Below are 18,581 nucleotides of genomic sequence, written 5' to 3' on the forward strand. Positions count from 1 at the left end.
GTAAAATGAAGATCAAAATTATTCCAAAAACCTGAAAAATATGTCATTTGTATGTCGATATAAGAGTATGTCGTTTTTTATTCAACTTGATTATCATATATTTTCATAAAACGTAAAAAAGAATATAGGGTATGGAAATTCATGACGGTATGGTAATGTGTATATGTCGGTATACTTATGTAATTATTTAAATAAGATGTATAAGGATAAATTATGTACTTTAATATCACATACATATTAAGGCTGTATACAAACCGTTGTTGACGTTATATGTCCGTAAGTTTGCATCTCAAAAGGCTGAATTGTTGGAATGGGTTAAATATATAATTTGTTTACTATCAAGCCTAGTAATCCAAAATAAAAAATTAGTGGTACACTTGTTCTTCAATAAAAAACAATTTTTTTTTTAGGATAGAGGTGAGCTTGCAATAAAGTTATTAGAGATGCTAATGCGCGCGTCTACTATTTCATTTATACAGGAAAATAGGCGCACCTACCATGCTGAGTCCGTGTTCTGTTTAGCGTTGACCATGTCTTACGTGGCAAGTCAAAACCCGGCGGCCTTTGAGTAATACATGGGATTTGGTTATTCTGCTTTATGGTCCATTCTTGACTCCAGGCATCAGTTAGGTTAAATCCGTCCTGTGTGGCAGCAATTGCTGTTTTGATCGGTGGCTTTCTAGTTCGAAGGCGACCACGCTTGGCATCCTCAATGTCCTCATGTACTGGCAGGTTTCGATTGTTTATAATCTTCTTGTACTCTCTTACAAGAGCGTTCATACGGCGCAGGTTCGGGGGTGGTATGTGGCTGAATACCGGGAGCCATTCCACGGGAGTAGACCTGATAATCCCGGCAACCATTCTCATAGTGTTATTAAGTTGAGCATCAATTCTATGAACATAAGAGCTGTTAAGCCACACAGGCGCACAATATTTAGCAGCCGAAAAGACCAGGTTCAGAGCCGATGTGCGCAAAGTGGAAGCCTATGCTCCCCACGTCGTTACACAGAGCTTATGTATGATGTTGTTTCTCGCTCTGAGTTTCCCTGCAGTTTTCATTAGGTGCTCCTTAAATGAAAGCGTTCTATCAAGTGTCACGCCTAGGTATTTTAGTGTCTTATTGTGAAAGAGCCATGTATCCTCGAATAGAATTTTAAGCTCCCTATTAGCATACATGTTCTGATGTTCCATCTGATGTTCTATCAAATGGAAGCATGACACCTCTGTTTTATTAGCATTCGGTTGGAGGCGCCATCTCCGGAAGTACCTTCCCAGTTTCTCCAGGTCAGTCATCAGGAACTTCCTCCGATTCCTCAAATGATCGACACTATTGTTAGCACCCAGTCATCGGCGTAGCCATGCTTTTTAGATCTTGTCCCTGGCATGTCCGCAACATAGGGGCTGAAAAGGAGAGGCGCAATTACCGACCCTTGTGGCAGGCCATTCTTGAGTTTCCTCGGTGAGCTTATATCGGATCCCATGATAACTTGGAACATTCTGTCATTCAATATGTTATTAAGGAGGCGATCTATATATATTATAAAAATAATATATTTTATGCACGCGAGTAACAGACGAGTAACAAATATTACATTTCTCTCTATCACTCTCTCTCTCTCTCTCTCTCTCTCTCTCTCTCTCTCTATCTCCGTGACTGAGAGTGTCCACATTATTCTGTGATTATACCTGATATGAGAATTTTTATTTGAAGAAAAACAATTATTTTATTAAACTGAAGTGAGTTCACAGTAAGATGAAAACACCTACTTAACTGTTTAGAATAGATTTGCCTACAGCTCAGGCAATAGTATTGATAACTCCTAAACTGCTTGTTCAGGGGCTCTATTCCTCGCAAGGTGTGGATTTTCATTGAAAGATAGATTTATCTTTTGATACTTCCTTTTCTGAGAGTAGCTGCTAGAAGTATTAAAAAATATTTATAATATATCATTATGAATTTTTTCCTTTCATAAAATAGACTGTACGATTATTAAAATGAATATAGAAATAATATTGTTAAGATAAACTCTACTTTCAGTAGAAATAATATAATGTACTTTTAGTTTTATTTCCTTCCATATATTAAAGAATAATATTTGTTTAACCTATTAAAATAAAATACTTTTATAAATTATTAAAATTGAAATTTAAAAAGCAATTCATCATAACTGAGTTATTATACTTCTAGTTCTTTGACATACTTAACGTTACTGTTGCATTTTCTAATTAATCATTACTAAAAATTCAGAATTCAAAGTCAGAAATTTATGTCGGTATTTTTGACGAATAAGTAGATTAAATTCGCATTATTTATAAATAAATAGGTATATATATATATATATATATATATATACTTATAATAATAATAATAAAGTAGACAGTAAGTAAACTGAAAATATATTAATCCAAATTTTTTAATTGTAAACCAAAGAAAAAGAAAAACAACTTTATTCAAATTACATCGTATTAACTTTTTTATTAGCATTTTTTATCGTATGATGTATAAATATATATATACTAGCTACAGAGGCGTGCCTTCCGAGCGGGTTGCTCTGGCAGACGGTGTCTCCGAATGGGATTATTAGGTGTCAAAAATTAAATACCTCTTGTGTAGAAATATTTTATTTTTGAATGATGAAAATTGATATAACGAAAATTAGATTAGAAATATAACTAAAAATTGTAACTAACGAATCGGGATTTTCCGCTAGTAATCGGTACATTCCGGTGCCTACGTTTTTGGTTATATTTCATTATTTTACGAAGAAAAACAATCAAATAGGCCTAAATTAAAAAAAATATATTATTAAAATGTTTTTCACATGTATATATCGATAGATATGCGATATTCGATATATAATAATATAACAAGTTTACACCTGACTACCAAGAAATATGTATTAACGAATTGGGATTTTCCGCGAGTGATCGGTACATTCCGGTGCTAAGCTAAGGGGCAAGAACACATACAGATAGACACATATATAAATTCCCTTTAGTAGGGTAGGATATATTTTCGTTTTTTTGTTTTTTTTCAAAAAACACATATAATTTTACAACATAAGGCAGGGAATGAAAATATCCACCATTAATTTTCGTCATTCATATACAAAAAGCTTATAACATTACATATTAACGTGTACATTATATTTACAAGAAGCCCGCAAGCAAATTGAAGTTTTAACCGCAAGTCTATATCTATATCTAGGCCTGAACTTGACCATCACACGGCAATTTGCTTGCATGCTTCTTGTAAAAATATATTTTAATATGTAATATTGTGTTTGATATGTGTTTTTTGTATGTAATACTGACGAAAGGTAATGGTAGATATTTTCATTTTCTGACATTTCTAATACACTGAAGCGGTGAAAAATGTAAGAAATTCCTATGAGAAACGTATGGTTAAACGATAATCAAAATTATTATATGTGTTCTTAGTAAAAAATAAAAAAATATATATTTATATATATAAATATCCTTTTTTGCTAAATACTTTAATGAAATTGCAACAAAAACGTCTTATAATGTGTTCTTATTGTCTTCCTGCTTGATAATATACATAAATTATTAATCACGAAATGTTGATCAACTTTTAAAATAATTGAACCTTTCAGAAAATAAAAATAGTAACACCAACTGAAACTTAGAAAATATTAATCAATAATATTAATATTAATAATAATAATAATAAATAATAATAATTAATAATATTTTATCATAACCTTTAGTTAAAAAGTTTAAACTGTGAGCAATGGAACACTTGAAATATTTCTGGAATCTGCTGAAAAAGAACAATTAAAAATTTCCAATCATAATTGGGAAAATAAGTATTCGATCAGTCACATTTTATCAAAATATTTTCAGTCATGATTGAAATAACTTTGTTCCGTTTATTGATTTTGTATACAAGCTAATTTTTTTTTATTTGTATATATTGAAGTAGACTTAATTATTATTTTAACTATCGTAGAGCTTATTTTGACAATTATAACAACGATTTTGTTGTTATAAAAAGGTTTAATTTCACCATCAGATTAAAAGTTTGGTTTCTACTCTTATTGAAGTACATTTTTTTTTTTTTTTTTTTTTTTTTTTAATTTAAGTACTTATGAAACACCGCAATTTTAACTTAATTTTGGTTTTCTATCTTACAATATTCTTTAATATCAGTTATTCCTTGCTTTACGGATTTAAAATAAGAAAAAATTGTTTTTTTATTAAATGAATTTTATTTATTTTTAAAAAAAGTTTAATTTTTATTTAAAATTTTGTTTAGTTTTATTCGGTTAATTTATTTATTTCGGATAAGTAAAATTCTTAACTTTTTATTCATTCTTTAAAAAAATATTTAAATATAGTGAAAAAATTACTGTAAATATGTTGCAAGATTATTAGGAATTTTATACAACATAGTATGTTTTTTAAATAATACAATTTTTAAATGTTGAATTTAAAAGCGTTTGAGAAATTAGTTTTTATTGTATATTAAAAGAGTACTTTATGGGACAGTAGGTCATTTTCAGGGTGTAAAGGAAATTAATTTGAGATGATACTTCCTTAGTGACAGTGAAATGATCGGATAAACAGAACTAGGAACGTATGTCAAACAGCTTAACACCGTTTACATCCCTCTATATCCTAAACGGCTTAACTTCTTTGAAACCTTGAGCTTTTTTATAATGGAAAATATAATTTTAACTTTATAACTTAATAATTTTAATTATATTTATGTGTTGTTACAAAACAGGTTTAATTTTATTTTTAAGCCTGAAAATTGTTTTTATAATAATTGAGTTTAAAAACAAACGAAACAAAAATAAAAAAGAGGTTAAAATTAGAATTAATAACAAACAGAAATATAGCTGGTACTGTGCAACAGGCGGTAGTGTACTTTGTTACACTAAAGTATCGATTTAATTCCCAACCAGAGTCTGAGAAACTTAAAAAAATTCGGCCTTAATGTAATCACTGCTGACCTTAGAAGATAATTTGACTTTAAAAAAGATTTTAAAAATAAATAAACTCGCAAAAGTTAACTAATGATACAGTTGTCACACTGTTAAACTTTAATCTTTATTTTTGATTAAGTCTTATTATTTGGATTAATTTTGATATTAAATACATTTGGGTAAACTTTAATGACAAATACTCGTAATAACAGTTTAAAACAGGAATACACACACACACACACACACACACACACACACACACACTCGTATTTAATATATTCGTCTAGGAAAAACATAATCATTTCCTATGTGATCAGTGCTTGTTATTTTGAAGTATGTATATAGATTTAGGAAATTCGTAATGAGTGTTCATCATAGAAGTTATCTTAAAGTATTTATCCGTTACTGATTTCATTATTGTTATTTTTGCGATTTTTTCTCAAACGTTTTTTGCAAATGTACTCACGAAACCTTCTAATGCTAAGGATGTTACTGAACTATTTATCTATGAAACGTATTAAAAATTATTTATTTAATTTAAGTATGCTTGCTGCTTCCTTCTCGCTTTACTTAGATAATAGATTATTACTCCGGTCTCCGTGGTGTGAGTGGTAGCGCCTCGGTCTCTCATCCGGAGGTCACGGGCATTGAATTTTTACACGCGATAAAATTGCGACTTCATCTCATCGTCTGAAGCAATACTCGACAGTGGTCCCGGAGGCAAAAAAAAGAAAAGAAAAGATTATTATATCCCATCAAAATAATATTTTCATTTCTTATTTTGCTGCATATACTTCTTGTACTTTTTACTGAATTTTTAACCTGCACAATAGGTGGAGGTTAGTGTAAATATAAATAAAACCTTGAATTTGTGTAATTGATTTTGATGTAATATCAAAAACATAAACATGATACGATGGCAAAAAAAAATTAACTATTTAATTGCAAACGATTTATTATTACTTAAAAACGTAATATATAAGGTGTTATTGCTTCACATAAGGTGCCATTATGCCGGCAATAAGACTTTAGTTCACACTGCTACCTATACCAGATATTTTTTAAATTTATTTATGCACAATAATGTTAAAATTTGCAGGTAGAATTTCTTTTCTTGACACAAAGCTATCTGTGACTAATAATACTAGACAATTTTTACGCTTATACAGTAAAAATATTATAATAAATAAATTAAATAAGAAAATAAATAACACAGTATCTAAAGTAGAAAAAAATGTAACATTAAAATGAAGGTAGCCATAGTACAAGATATGGTTTTTCACAAACAATTTAAACCGTTATGTTTATCTGTTTAAGGAAAACAGCTATTTACTCTTTAATTTTTTGTGATGAGAAAAATAGTTGGAGACCCTTACTCTACCTTTCGAATAACTTTGGAATCCTATTATATTATAAGAAATAATGAATGATTCTACTGGAAAGTTTCACCAAAAACATATTTAACTTTGTACATCTAGATATCGCTGGAATATAAAAATGCAAATTACCAAGCAAACTAAGAGAATTAATCCTACCATTAAAAGGCTTTGTAAAAACATAATTGAAAATACATCCCTTTTAGCTAACAAAGCACCTAACTAAAAATACATTCTGAGCTCCTCGACGGGATATCACTGCGATATAGATGTTTATACTTTCCCGTTCAAAACTCTCAAGTTTTTCTGTAGGTGTTTGAAGTTATCAGTATCTATATGTTTTATGGATTCCAGACTGTCAAACCATAATATAAGCAAGGACACAGAATTGACTTGGATAAATAAATCGCATTCTTAATCGTTAAAAAAACAAGTTAACCCTCAAAAGAAAGACCTACCATTCGATTTATTAATTATATGATCAACATGGTTGTGAAATATTAATTTTAATTAAATATAATTGCAAGATTTTTCTCTTTAACAGTGTTTCGTAAATCAATTTGATCCACCCAATAGTTAGTAACTAGAGGATAAATTTGATATGAATATACACTCAAACGCATTTTGCGGTAGTTAGATAAAGAAAATTATTTTTATAAAAAAGAAAGATTACGTAATAGGGTGTTCGGAAAGTTCTCAGCCTCACATAGAGATGATATATGACGAAATGACTGATATTTGATCCTTTAGATGCCGTGCTGCTAAGTTTTAGTCACTTGTTTATGGTGATCGAGTAAAACAAATAAGTATTGATATTTCTTGAAAAATTGATAAAATTTATTTCAATCTGCTATAAAGTAATGTTTTAAAAGATTAAAACATACATAAACCCCGTTGAACATAAAAAAAGTTAGACTCCACTATAGCGAATTCTGTCCCTTCATTTTTGGCGATAAAAAAGTGGGTTGATGAATTTAAACGTGTTACATCCATTCAAGATGATGAACGCTCGGGACGCCAAAATACCGTTACGATGACAAAACACGTCACACAAATGCTGTATAAAATGATCGCTGCCTGAAAGTATGCGAGCTTCCTGCAATCGCAAATATCTTGAAACATCGTGTGCACTACATTTTAAACGATATCTTGGGTTTGAAAAAGCTTTCGTAAAAAAGCTATGGGTGTTACGTTTGTTGCAATAAACCAAAACCCCATTCGACTGAACACTTCTCAAATGTGTTTAGACTTACTTAAAACGCAAGTCTGGTGAGTCTTTGAATTATTATAATCATCTTTTGTCGATGAATAAACTAGTTGATAAACCATTCATTTACTATTATAATACTTGCCGGAAACCAAACAGTGTGTAGGAGAGGGTGATAGTGCGCCTAAAAAAGTGATAACGGTATGATCTGTAGAAAGAGTCATGCCTAAGATTTTTTGGTATTCTTGTAGTGTGTTCCTCATATACTAACTAGAAAACGGGAAGACCATCCTCTAGAAATATTTCCCGCGCTTCACTACTGCACCGATCAAAATGTATTATTCAGTATAATTATTCATATACAGCCAAAAATAAAGTGCTTTTTTACCACAGTGCGTCTGCACATATATATCGGATTGTTGCTGGAAAACACCAAAGCATTAAAGTGCTTCCGCATGCACCGAAATTTGCCCGATTTTCCTCCGAGCAAAATTACCTATTCCGAAACCTGAAGAAGTATCTCACTGGACCAAGATGGACCTTGATGAAGTCAAGCTAAGCCAAATACTTATTTTGTAGAGTTTGATTAATCACTTCATACTGAAGGTATTAAAAAGTTAGAAAGTCACTGGCCTGAATGAATTGAATTGCCAGGTGACTTCGTTAAAAAAAAAAAATGGGAATAATCTTGTATTTTCTTGTCAGCTCGAGAATTTTTGTAAGAATCTTTGTATGTTCTGTCTCTAAGAAATGATGATCAGTTTTATTTTTTAATTACTTTAATAGTATAATATCACCTTCAAACCTTAATATTTTATTTACAATTTAAATTATTTATAAAAAATAAGATTAGAGAAAGTTTAGACTTTATGTGCATTAGACTTTTATGCACAGCAGAAAACCACTGAAAGACATGGCATCAAAAATGTTGAGCCAAAAACAACAATTGCTAATTCAAAGAAACTAAATTTACATAGTTTATTCTTCAAAAATTCGTGGTCAAGGATGTCAAACGCTTCTTATTACATTTTTTTTTTTTTATGTAAGACTTTTACTCTATCTACTGAACTTCGCTTCTGTGCAAGCCGTAAGAGACCTTGTTAAATCATTCATTTAATAAATTGATATAGATCTGTCTTTAAATATATCCATGTTGACATGGAAATGTACACACATTAATATATTGATACGTTCTACAGAAGAAGATACTTTCATAAACTTTCACAAATGTATTAAAATTCTTGTAGGATGATAATTATTATTTGCCAAAGAATTAACGGCCTGTTAATTAAATGAACATGACTGTGACAATTTCAATCTATAAAAAAAAAAATGCCTTCTCTGATAAATCCGTTGTAAAACAAACATAAATAAAATAAAATAAAATAAAACAATTCCCGATTTCATATGTTTCTGTAAAACTTGTTTTCAGGTTTTTAATTACTGCGCAAATATTGCTGTTAGAAAAGCCCCTACATCAACTTATCTGAAGCTACATGCTCCCATTTACTTATTGTTTCACGTCGTTACAATCGTTCCAACATACGCCAAAGCAAATAACTTAACAAAGACATTAGGTATTCCACTTCCAGCAAAACTAGCGCCAGTTTACACTTAATTATAAATATTACATCTTTTTCTTCCCTAAAACTTCATTTTAAAAAATCGTGTTTCTTAAAATCGGTTTAACAAGTTTATTCGATTTCATAAATTTTAATATATTCCTTGGTGAATCAAGTCTAATTTTACCATATATTTTCAGAAATTGGAAGACTTCTTAATTAAATCTTTCAATTAAAATTAATCATTTTACTTCAGATACTTTTACTTCAGATTATTCTTCAGATTAAAATTAATCATTTTACTTCAGATTAAAGTACTACTTCACTTTGTTGAACTACTAATCAGATTGAATTCGAATTCAGTCATGTACGAAAAACAGGAATGGGAAGTAAAAGTAAAATGCTACATATTTGCTTCACGGTTTATTAATTTGTATGGGAGTTAGTCTTGTACAATTTTACCTCTATTTTTCCTCTCCTTTTACAGATTTAATACTAATAATTTCTTCGTATTACAACACTTTTTTTTAATTTAAAGTAATAATTCGTCATTGTATTAGAACTTCCTCATTATGAAATGAAAATTCTATTTAAGTAGCTTAAGTTATGATACCATAAAATACAGTTACCACCTCCTAAAGTTTTTCAGGATTTCAACGGTCACTTTTCGTTTCATAAAAATAATTAGCTATTTATGAACTTCTTAAGATGTTTCAGTAAATACTTTTTACGCTTTTAATTCAATTTTTTACCACTTTATTATCCGGGATCATTTTTTAATTTAATTCACAAAATCCATTTATTTACCAGTAAATAACACCAGTAAACATTAATCAATTGACTTTATTCTTCTCTAATATTACATGGGGTTGTGATTAAGATATCTATTTTATTTTCATTTATCAGTATATATTTATTAATGTATTAGAAGGAGTAAGGAGGTTTGAAAAATCCGTTAACTACTATCACTTAAGAAAAATCGTTTTGTAAACCAGTCTACAGAAAGCCAAATCCCGTTGATCCGTAGGCCACACTCACACAAGCAAGCGAAGCGAGCGTTCGGTTATGTTTGCTGATATCGTACAAAGTTCAAAAACTCGTTTAATTTTATTTTTGCAATTTTAACGTTTCATTACAATCTATTAATAACTGAAATCTGCCAAAACAAATCTTAATGAAATTTATTTTTGAACGAATAAACATCAGATACGGATTATGCGTAAAAGATAAACATTTCACACAACAGTGTCAGAACGTTTTATATCAAGAGATTCCAAACATTGTACTCGCCGCTTCGAAAAAATATATATATATTTTTATTTTTTTTATTTTAAATTCTTTATAATTCAAAAACTCAATAAAGCGACACTTTTTTTTGTATATTTACAATCAACACGATTAAAACAACACATTTCAAGATTATTGACTTTTGACTGTGCTCAGCTTTCTAAATAATTACCCTAATTTCTCTTGTACAATTTTTTTTAACATTAAATTACTATCTGATACAAAATTATTTTAAGGAAAATCCTTGAGAATTTGTAGAATTTTGAAAGCCTACATAATGGTTTAAATGAAGTTATTTATGAAAGATTATAAAAAATGGGAGAAGATATTCGAATAAATGGAAAAGGTTAAGTAACATTTTTTTTTTTTAAGATTGAAATGTTATCAAAAATACTAATAAATCACATTATAAATTAAAAGTTAGTTGTAAATATTTCAGAAAAAATGCTATAACTTCAATAATAAAGATATTTTAATATAAGAAAATGACTGGTATTCCTCGTAGGTTCTGGTACGTTGATTGACATTAAAATAGTAATAAGGTTTTAAATCTACATTTTTCAAGACCGACAAAAAAAACCCAACCGATTCTTTTTACGATCATATAAGACCGTAAAATGGTTTCAAAATTATTGATTACGTAATTTTATTTCTGTAGTTTAAACAATTGAGAAATAATTATTTTTTTAATAGCTATTATATAGTACTCTACAGAGAATAAAATATAAATTTAAAAAAATAAGTAATAAATGTATCCCAATTAATTTAAAATGAATAAAATGTTTTTAAATATTTATTATAAAAGAGGAAAAATTGTTTTACGAAATAAATAACGATTAACAAAAACATGAATTTAATTTAAATGTATAATAATTCCAATTTTTACGCCTATATTCAAAAAAACGTTAAGTTCCTTTTAAGTTTTATCATCTTTTTGCGTCAATATATTCTGATAAGAAATTATTTATTACTTTTTATTCAAGCAATGCTGCATTGTACCAAATATAAAATGTTATTAAAATAAATTCAAGAAAGTAAGGAAATCTCAATCTATTCCTCACAATATGCAAAATTGTATCGTAAAATGTTTTCAATTATACAACCGTAACGGAAAGAAGCTTGTTTCCCGTACGATAGACTACTTTCATTTAATGTTGTTGTCTACTATCGAATAAAGAATCGAAATTTGAATATTTTCAAACTGAAATGCATGCGCCAATTGTTGTCGATCGAACTGCATCTCCATCCTTAATGACCTCTTTGTAATGTTACAAAGGGCTATAAATAAACAAACACACGAAACATGTACTCTACTCTGTACTCTGATAAATGCACCTATTGTTGGCGTTCTCATATCAATTTTCTACCTCACGAACTACACGCTACTTCTCTCATTGTGGTAAATAAAGATTATAAAAAAATATCCCCGGAATGAAAGTTATTTCAATAGGAAAATAGAAAAAATCACAAACTAATTGAAAGTTGTATTTTGAACTGATCCAGCCTAAATATAATAATAAATAAAAATATTAAAAGTTACAAAAAATAATTCGTGTGATGAAATAGTTTTACACTAAAAATGAAAACTATATTTAGATATTTGAGTTCTTATAATTACTCAGTATGTTTTAGTCATTTTAAATAAGGGAAATGTTATTTAAAATTATTTTTAAATAACAAAATTATTATCATATAACGCATATTTTTTTTTTTTTTTTTAATAAATCAAAATAAATTTACACAGAGTACTAAATTTCATTGTTTCGTATTAGATTGAAATTTATGATCTTCGACTCGCCTTGGTAGGTAGGTATCGAATGAAGCGGAGCTTATTTGATAACTGTCAGCCTTATTAATGAAACGAATTTCCAAATGTTAAAATTTGATAATACCGCCAAACTCAAATAACTTTATGTAATTGGTATTTTAAATGATTTTATTATTTTTTTAAATCACCATTACGTGCCATAATTTTGTTTTGATAATAAATAGAATTTTTTTCTTACAACATTATAAAGTAATGAGAAATTTCGTTTTCTTATTGTATCTGGCGATCAATAGTCAATAATGGATTCACTATTCATCATATTGATAATCAACCTACTACACTAATCGTAGGTTAAGAATTTATAATAGTTTAACTGAAAATTTTTTATAAAATTTCTTTCTCATTTACTAAATGATGATGGGATTACTAGTTGTTCAAATACCTTTTTTGGTTTTGCAATCTAAAGATTCGTTCGTTCACCATTTAGTACAAAACCTACTTTTAACGTTTCATGTAACAGGCTTCCTTATAGAAGAATTGTATTATATTTTTTTTTTTTATAATGTATTAAAATTTGACAAAAATTAAACATCTAAATGTATTTATACCGATAGTAAATCTGCATATACTTAACCGGTAAGTAAGAACGACAGAGAGAAATACAATTTCTTCTCGGAGATGAAACTTAAGAGATTAAAGTGGAGGTATAATAGTTTCCCCCCTGAAAGTTTATGGCAAACAGCTAACTATCATTGAATGAACTTGAAAAATTTACGCTATTTAGGTAATGCAGTTGAACTTTAGGTTAAAGAATGGTACAAGAAAAAGCAGAGATATTAGAACTTGGAAATAAGAGATTGTGATTATTTTTGGACATGAAAGAAAGTTTGTTTACCTAAAAGGAATTAGCGAAAAGGAAAGAATGTAATAATATTAAGAAGCAGCCAAAATATATCTCAAAATCAGCTCAACTAAAGAATGGGACAGATATTTCACTAGAATTGAAGGCAAATGTAATGGAAAAAGTAGAACTTCGCCAGTAAAAAGATTTAATCAGTGGCAAAAAGATTCTTTAAATATTAACATAACTGAAAAAAGTGACTGAAATATTTATATAACTAATCTTTAGAGAAATGAAACATTATAAAGTAAGTTTTTAGATATCGAGAAAATGTAGAATACACTAACTGTGAAGTAAAGAACTGAAAATAAAAATTCGAATTTTATAGCATGGTATTTCTCTAGGTATCTAGATTGCAAACCAATTTGGTTTATTTAAAACCAGCGTATGGCTTGACATTTCAAGGAATAAAGAATACCAAAAGAATATTTACTGATAATTGAATACTTTAGTCCAACGGTTCTCAAATTTTTTTTCGTACCTAATGTGAACTACGGATGGGTAGCACTGAACTATTAAAATATTTTACAAAAACATTGACTTGGTTTAAAAAGAAATTTTACATTATACATTTACTTACGAGTATTGTAATCAGCAATTATACTGATTACAATACTCTAGAAGACTAATCATTACAATATTCTAGAAGACGAGAAGATTACAATATTCCATAATATGAATTAGTGAGAAGGATGGTTCTAGAAGTTTGAAACAACCAAAGGGATATCTGGTTAAATTTAACTTAATTACAAGCGCAAATTTGGGTTAAGATTCAGTTTATCATGAAATTTATTTTTTTTTTGTCACCATAGCTAAAACTCCAGTTTCGCAAAAAAATTTGGTAGAAAGTGGAATTAAAACTAGCAATGTTTTTCTGTACACCGATGAATATTTATTTTTGCCATATAAATTTTGCCTAAAGGTTAAAACCTTTAGGCAAAATTAACATAAATGTAACTTAGTAAATTCCGGACTCCATCACTAGATAGTTCTGTAAATCATCTTGTTTCGTTGTTAGTAAGGATTCCAGAAATAGTAGAGTATAAAAGGATTTCTTATCCAGAAGAATTCAGAATGGTTTTCTTTATAATATTCTAAATCGTTTGACATTTTTTGATAGATGCCTTTATTTTTTCGATTACTGAAAATCGATTTATTGTTTCACATTTTAAACTTAAATTTCAACCACTGAAGCCTTTGAAAATAACTGATAAGTAGGCTAATGTTGTGATCTTCAGTGCGTCTGTCAATCGGTCACGCAGTTCAAACTTTGTATCTGTAAGGAAAACTTTCACCTTTAAATGAGCTCAAATAAAATATTTATTTTCTTTAGAAAGCCATCTCATTGCTATGTGCAGCAGTAAGTGAATGTGGACACCGCCCATTTCAGAACACAGTTTCGAAAATAAAGAGATAGTAAACCACGAGATTTAATAAAATTGACTACGTTGACGGCCTTCTTGAGAATATGTTAAGCTGTTGAGGCATATTTTACTACTGGAGCTTATCTGTGGATACTGCAGAGAGTGAGAGTAAAATTTCTGTAACAGATTTTACTTTGGGGGCAGTATCTCCATATTTGTTGTCTTAGCTCAAGCACCAATCTTCTGCACCCTCATGTTAAAAAAAATTTCATTCTTTGCCATTTTTGCTAAAACTCTAATTTATCATAATTTTTTTACGTTAGTCTTCTTTTGATTTTTTTCTAAATTTAGTTAATCATTCGTAAATTTATCGCTTAACAGAAAGTTTTTGTCCTATACAAATAGAGTAATATAAAAATAAATGCTTCATAGAGAAGCGAGCATCAATCCTATGAATTGAAAATTAAACATTACTTGAGAGTGAAAGAAGGTAACTGTATTTTTTGAGAGATTGAAAATGTTTTATATTCTGTCGATATCATTTATAATGCTTAGTAATGGCATCTTGCAGACATATAATAGGTAGTATTTCCAGGAGAGAAGAGTCTTAACTTTTGATGACAATAAATCCGAGTACCGTTTATTATTAGTTTTAGAAACATATTCTAAATAATTTCCTCGAAAAACAGTACAGTTTTACTATCTTTTTTATATATATATATATATATATATATATTATCTGTGTATCTAGTCACGTTCATACGTTTTGAGGTTGAAATACGTGATACGTGCGTCCTATCTAATATTGCAACAAATAGCCAATATCTTTCTAAATTCCCTTACCCCTATTGCTGACACAGCTACTTCCTCTCAAATTTATTACTAGTAATCTCGTATATTAATTAACTGCATCTAAACACAATATTTTCTATCGTGTATAAATAAATATCTCGTTAGTTTATTTGAATTATGCTACGGTTACAGTTCATTTAATTTTTGTTGTATAATTTATTTATTAAAAATTTATATATAAACACAAAGCATAAAATATTATTAATAGACTATGTAACTCTGACTATGTAATATGAGTAGGATTGATAATAATATACGTGTAATTTTAGTTTCACATTAAATAAATTTTTATCTTTAAAATAAATTTAGTTTTTCGCTTGAAAAAATTTCTTGTATTAGTTGAAATAACCTTTTTGATTATATTCTTTCGTGTTTTCAAAGCATTATACAATAAAAACCTTTACTTCAGCAAAAATATGATACTACTATCTTTTTATGTGAGAATTAAATTTGATTACACGTATATTCTATGAGCGTAACTACATTACAACCACAAAAACCACCAAGTATTTTTACATCTACACTTTCTGAAGTAACTTAATTTAAATTTAATATTGTATAAAAATTTAATTTTCCTAAGTTTATGGTGATATTCATTTTTTGGAGATTAAAAAAAATAAATGAATTCGTGTATTTATTAATCGCACTATGCGTTTAAATAAAATTAATCAGCAACTGAAATAAAAAAAAATATTCAAACGTTTATTTTATTTTATTAGAACTTGATAAATGAAAAAAAATAAATGATAAATGATAAATATAATAATATAATGATATAAATGATAAATGAAACTTGAAGATTATCCAGAATATTATTTTAAATAACTACCTACTATAAACATGCTTAATATTGTAATTTTGAGTTATTTAACCATATTATTAATTTTAAAAAAATAATAAAGATTATCTACAGTGTGCATTAGCAACATCAGTTTTTTAAAGATTGTCAGAAATGTTCATCTGGTAGTCACAAAAAAAAGAACAAATTAACTAAATTTATTTTTTCAGAATGAATAAAATGATAGACAAAATTAGATAAGTGTGATACATTGAAATGAGAGAGTAAAGTGAATGAATTTTCATTAAGAGACTGTTATATTATTTATAATTTTTAATGCCAAAAAAAATGTATTTAGTATTTCTGCATGTACGTATATAAATAAATAATGATTTGTCTTATTATTTATTTACTTTGTGTTTCTAAACATTTAACATCTTTTTCTACTTCTAATTCGCTTTTAAAATAATTATATACTGTTTTTTTATTCTGTCAGTACTCTTTTTGATGATATTTTTTGCACTTTTCTTTCTTGTGAATTTAAAATGGAATGAGTTTTGTTTTCAACACATAATTGAATGATTGTGACTTAGAAAGTAGTTTGATATTATTACCATGTTAACTATATATAAATAGTTTTACTGTCCCCTAAAATATAAGTCCAGTCATAATCATTGATCTGAGTCATATGCATTCATTGATCCTTATTTCATTTCTCTCAATTCACACTTCCAATGCATAAATATATATTTCGAATATTTTTCCAATTATTTTTCTAGGAAACTGTCGAACTTATTTTGCCGTGTCTATTATTTCTTGTTATAGTTCAAAATATTTGATCTACTGTTATTGTTTGAACCGATTCGTATGTACTGTTCTATAATGAAGAATTTAGACACACATCTATAAACATTCAAGAGTAGTCTTAATGAAAAAAAATCAATTTACATTTGTTGTAATGCCATTACTATTAATAAGGATATGAAATATTTCTGATATCAAAAGCTGGGTATCCAAATAGTATAGATTTACTCCTCCCCCTGCTGCCACTACATCCTAGTCAGTACCTGCAAACTGTATGCCCCCTATTTCTTACTAGGAGAGTTAGTGTATCCATAAATAGGTCACTTGATAGTAGGCTTACTCTAACCTCAGTTGGTACTGAACTTAAATTTGGAGATGTAGTCTACATTCAATTTAACGTCTTAGTTTTACTCAAATGGAATATTTTACTCAAATGGGTTATTAAAAAAAATTACGAAATCTTTCTCTGAGTGTGACTGAACTGTTTGTTGTTTATTTGAATGTTTCCAAATGCCACACGATTCTTAGAATGAACAAGAGTTATACTTAAGGATTCCTAAGCTTTTTTAAAATAACTTTCTATATCTTAGAAAAGCAGGTTATCGTGAATATATCTGAGATGATTTTTAAAAAATTTTCAAACAATTCGCCTATCTCTAGAGAAGTTCCTCCGTGGGTAGATCGTGCTTTTGGTTTTCCTTCATTCTTTTTTACAAACAGTTTTCACCTGGTTTTGGCTAGACGTACCCTTGTTTGTACTACTACTGCAGTTATTATTTTTTCATTTTGTGAGGGCGTCTCTACTTATGGACGTACGTCACGGTTATATCTCCTTCACAATAACTTTCAAAACGTTTACAGGTCATTTGCTAATTATGATGGAAGTGAGAATAGCTTTAAAGAATATAGAGAGAGAGCGCGATGTTAGTTAAGAAATTAAATTTAGAAACGTTGAAGAAAATGGGTGGAGAACAAATGAGGAAATTAGATAAGGCAACATTCATAGAAACCAAACAGAAGAATGAAAAGGATGAGAAGAAAGGAATGTAAAAAATACTTGAACTGTGTAACAGCTATATCGTACGGGAGAATGGTCTCTGCAAATGTAAAAATGGAGATGGTATCAATTACGATGAAAACTGATAACATATACACAAAACGTAGATCAATAAATTTAATAGCTTACACCGCTAAAACGTTTGAGAGTCCTAAACCTGGGCGTTGGTAAGAATAATGAAATAATCAGGAGAAGAACAGTTTGGCTTCAGGAAAGTGAATGATCAGAGATGCCATTGAGCTATTAAGGTTGGTTGAGAGAGATGTTTTGAGAGGAGAAGAAGAGGAATGATTTTGTGTTTCACAAACTTAGAGAAGACATTTGATAAGAGTAAAATTTCTGTAACAGATTTTACTTTGGGGGCAGTATCTCCATATTTGTTGTCTTAGCTCAAGCACCAATCTTCTGCACCCTCATGTTAAAAAAAATTTCATTCTTTGCCATTTTTGCTAAAACTCTAATTTATCATAATTTTTTTACGTTAGTCTTATTTTGATTTTTTTCTAAATTTAGTTAATCATTCGTAAATTTATCGCTTAACAGAAAGTTTTTGTCCTATACAAATAGAGTAATATAAAAATAAATGCTTCATAGAGAAGCGAGCATCAATCCTATGAATTGAAAATTAAACATTACTTGAGAGTGAAAGAAGGTAACTGTATTTGTTGAGAGA

This window comes from Lycorma delicatula, chromosome 2 (assembly GCF_047948215.1).
Source record: "Lycorma delicatula isolate Av1 chromosome 2, ASM4794821v1, whole genome shotgun sequence".
NCBI classification, from domain to species: Eukaryota; Metazoa; Arthropoda; class Insecta; order Hemiptera; family Fulgoridae; genus Lycorma; species Lycorma delicatula.